Source organism: Ambystoma mexicanum, chromosome 14 (genome assembly GCF_040938575.1).
Source record: "Ambystoma mexicanum isolate Mex_15411 chromosome 14, UKY_AmexF1_1, whole genome shotgun sequence".
Taxonomy (NCBI): domain Eukaryota; kingdom Metazoa; phylum Chordata; class Amphibia; order Caudata; family Ambystomatidae; genus Ambystoma; species Ambystoma mexicanum.
In genome coordinates this window covers 669,468,964-669,473,201 of record NC_090940.1, presented here as the reverse complement: position 1 = coordinate 669,473,201, position 4,238 = coordinate 669,468,964, and the positions used below count along the sequence as shown (strand labels likewise).

The 4,238-nt window shown below is 43.5% G+C and overlaps 1 pseudogene; it reads left to right on the top strand.

The window, feature by feature from the left end:
• Window positions 1-1,483: 1,483 nt before the first annotated feature.
• LOC138527238 (zinc finger protein 300-like) lies at window positions 1,484-2,191 on the top strand (annotated as a pseudogene).
• The last annotated feature ends 2,047 nt before the right edge of the window (window positions 2,192-4,238 follow it).

Genomic DNA, 4,238 nt, shown 5'->3' with positions numbered 1-4,238 from the left:
ATTTTTTAAAAAACTACTGGACGGATTTGCACCAAATTTGCGAAAGCACGTTTTCGGGACCAAGCCGCCGCTCCTGCTGCAAATTTGGTGTAAATCCGTCCAGCGGTTCGGGCTGTAGCCGTGCACAAAGTTTTTTCCCATTATGTCTATAGGAAAAAACAAAAGTTTTGGGACCCCCCCTATAACTTTGACCCCCTGGACCAAACCTCTCCAAACTTTGCAAAAAAATTCAGACTGGGCCATACACTTTTGCAAAGTTTGGTGAGGATTCGTCCAGAGGGAGCGAAGTTATAAGCCACCCAAAAAGTGCTCTTCCTATGGAAACACCAACTTAACCATAACTACATGGACGCTACCGCGTCCATGTAATGTATATATACATACATACGTACGTTTGATAGATAGAGAATAAGGGGCGTTTTGGAAGAGGTGAACTTCTCCCGTTCATATACATTGGGTTGTCTGGCCCTGTAGGCCAAGTGTATGACACAGAGTTAGACAATGCAATATACCTTTGTGGTTTTCATGCCATTAAAAGACTTTGCATCATTAGGTCTTGGTAATCAAACTGCTCTTTTATGAGCAAACAATATTGAGTGCAAGTTGGTCATGGTATTTAAAGATGTCCATCACTACTAACACTACTGCATTTTACACCACACCCATGTTCAGTCTTTGGTTGTCTGATAACAGCACCAAGTAAATGTTTGGTTCTATAGTCCCTCATGAGCTAGCACCATACCAGGATCTCATTTACATTTTACCTCTGACAAGACAATAGGATCTGAGCACAATGTTTGAAGCGATGAGTTTAAACTGTTCATCAAGTTACAATCACGTGTTCTCATTCATAAATAAAAATGGAGTGCTTCCAGTTGGTAATTCATGCAATACCAAAAAATACAGAATAATAATTATATGGTCCAAGTATTGATCCTGTACACCTTGCTCAACCAATATGCAGGCCTGCCTTCTTTAGTATTTGAACATACTGTGATGTTCCTCTTGGTATCCCCCTTTGTTTAGCAAAGCATGTTTGTTACATATTATTTCTGTGATAATTCACATGGTCCAACTAACAGGAATCTCCTCTTTTATTTACTAGGTGAAGGATGTGTCGGGGGCCGAGATTATGCAAATTGCTGAAAAGCAAAGTTTCATTGATTGGTGAAAAAATGAAGCCTCCTAATGCTAAACAGCAACATTTCTAAAAATCCAGTTGTTATATGAAACTAGGAGCAGCAACCCACTGAACAAAAGCCATTTCAGTGATACAGCACAATTACCCTTGAATCAGTCATTGAAGGATAATAAAATTCACTTTTACAAGTTAGTATGACAAAAAAGAAAGTGAAAATATTCTTCAAGTATTCCTTGTAAGAAAAAGATTGGTGGAAAAGGACAGCTAAATATTTACTAAATAAACTCTGCGTGATAATAAATATTAAATGTAAGAAGGATTCTGTGAAACCGCAGGAAGAAAATGGGAAAGAAACAATTTCCTTGCACTGAATGTGAGAGAAGTTTCAGCTGGAGAAGATCTCTAACTATGCATGAGAGAAAACATACAGGGGAGAAACTTCACAACTGTTCTGAATGTAGGAAAAGTTTTATTCGGAAATAAATTCTTCCTGCGCATGAGAGGACACATACAGGTGTAAAACCTCATCAGTGCACTCAGTTTGGGAAATGTTTTGCTCGGAGAGGAACTCTTACTGACCACGAGAGAGCACATACAGGCGAAAAACCATATCCATGCACTGTATGTGGGAAAAGCTTCATTAAGAACAGGAATCTTATGTACCACCACGCAACACATACAGGTGAGAAACCCTATCAATGCAGTGAGTGTGAAAAAAGCTTCAGTCATAGAGGAGGTCTTGCTTACCATGAAAGCCTACATACAGGCCAAAAACCATATTCATGCACTGCATGTGGGCAGAGCTTTGTTCAGAAGCCTACTCTTATTTGTCACCTGAGAACACATACAGGTGAGAAACCTTATCCATGTACTGAATGTGGAAAAAGCTTCAGACAAAGAGGAGTTCTTATTGTCCATGAGCAAATACATACAGGTGAGAAGCCATTTCAGTGCAGTGAATGCGGGAAAGCCTACGGTACGAAGAGTGTTCTTGTTCATCACAAGAGAGAACTTACAGGTGAGAAAGTTAACTACACAAAGAAATTCTAATGATTAAACTCCAAGGTAGGTTGACCTGGAATGTTCTCCTGTAGGGGGTTTTCCTCACATAATTGTTCCTGTTTTCGTTTCATTGACCACCGAGCGGCTGAATTGGGTAACTCCTCAACTTTATAATAGTCAGAGGATGCAGTATACCAGGCACAAGCACTCCTATTTGTTGTAATGTGGCTCTGCAGGTTCTCTGGAGCGTTGAAGTGGCAGAAGGACCCTCTGTAGCTGGTTTCACATGTGACAACTAGCTTATTATTGCAATTCTTCCCTGCGTTTATACATGTAACTGCTGGGCTCACGGATGGTGCACGACGGAAAGAGCAATCGGGAGAACACCCTACAGTCGATTCTGTGCGCTTGTGCTGCTCTTTCCTCACCAGCTTCCCTCTGTGCACTCCGATTCCCATTGACCCTACATTTTGAGCACACGGCCTGGATACATATGGTTGAATGCAATGCAGATCTTGTCTACTGTCTTTCCAGTACTTTCTCCATATCTCCAGCTACTCATTTTACTTTGTGGCTGAATTGGAGTTTTTGTATAGTGGCTGTGGCCTTTATATATGTTGCATGCCCTACAGGTACACTACTGTGCACTACAATTAGTAAATTCACTCAAGCTGTGTTTTGCATTTTCCTCTTGCATCCCTCTGTGCATTACATTCTGATTACATCTTGCATCCATTTTTGTGCACTGCTTGTAATCCTTTTAAAATCGAATCTTAGTGGGTGTGCTTTTCATCTCGCATCCATCTTTTTGTGCAGCTCACTGTAATTTGGCTTGGCATCTTGCAGTCTTGTGTTTACTGCATTGCATTCCTTTTTCACTTCACCGTGTGCTTTGCATTGTAATTGTGCCCTCCTTAACCACCTGTAAGTGCCCAGCACTGTTCAGTGCAGCCCGCCCCCCTCCTTCCTCCTCCTCACATCTATCCTCTGCCACTGAGATGGCTCTCACCATCTCTCCAATCTTTTCTAATTGCTTCACTATCACCCATCCTCCATCCCTCTCGAAATCTAAATGGAAAAACCACAAAAGAGACTTCCTGGGTGCAAATTCCGGCCTTCCCATCACAGACACCTATGTCCATGCATCCTCCAGAGAGAGATCTTTACTGATATCCTCTTCTCTGTCCTTTCTCCAGACCTATGGACTTCTCATCTCCACTCTCTCCTCTTTCACATCCTCTCTCATTAATGATGGCACCAAGTGGGAAGTCCACTTGGTGGCTTCTTCTCCTCACGCTGCATCATTAATGTCTACCACACTGGCACTATTCCGGTTCAGGGTCCTCAGGCCAACCTCGTTCTCTTTGACCAGATCCTACCATCCCTCATTAAATTTCTTCCTTCTCCTTCCTCTCCCCCTTCTATCCCCCTCTGTCCCTCACCCTCTGACTGAAGTACCATGCCCCTGTACTCCACCTCAGAAAACCTTCAAAAGCAGAGACCGCCTCCACCTGGTGATTCTTAACGCCAGTTCAGCCAACAATCTTTCTGCTGACATGTTTCCTCCTTGAAGACACTGATCTTGGCATTCTCGTTCACTGAGACATGGTTCAGTACCAGCTCAGTCACCACTTTTGACTCCCTCCTACCTGAAGGCTTTAAGGTAATTTCCAAGCCACTGCCTCACCGTACTGGCGGTGGGGTTCCCTTAATCTTCACTGAATGGGTACCCTCTTCCATCTTAACCACTCAGCTCTACTCTTCCTTTGAGAGCCTGGTATGCAAGTTGGTCATCTCTCCCACCTCCACTCTGACCATTGCTACCATTTACCGGCCTCCTGGCGCTACCTCCCTGTTCCTCTCTGAGTGGGCTGATTTCTGTTCTTCCATACTTTCTACCTCCTCCAAGGGGACTTTAACATTCAATTGGACTCCCCTGGCACAGCGTCCTCTCTTTTCACTGACCGCTGCACCTCCTTATCCCTCTCCATTCTCCCTTTTGGTCCAACCCACTCAGCTGGACACACTCTGGACGCCCTCATCCACTCTGACCTCCCTCTCTCATCTCCCATAGCCATCGCTCTCTCTTGATCAG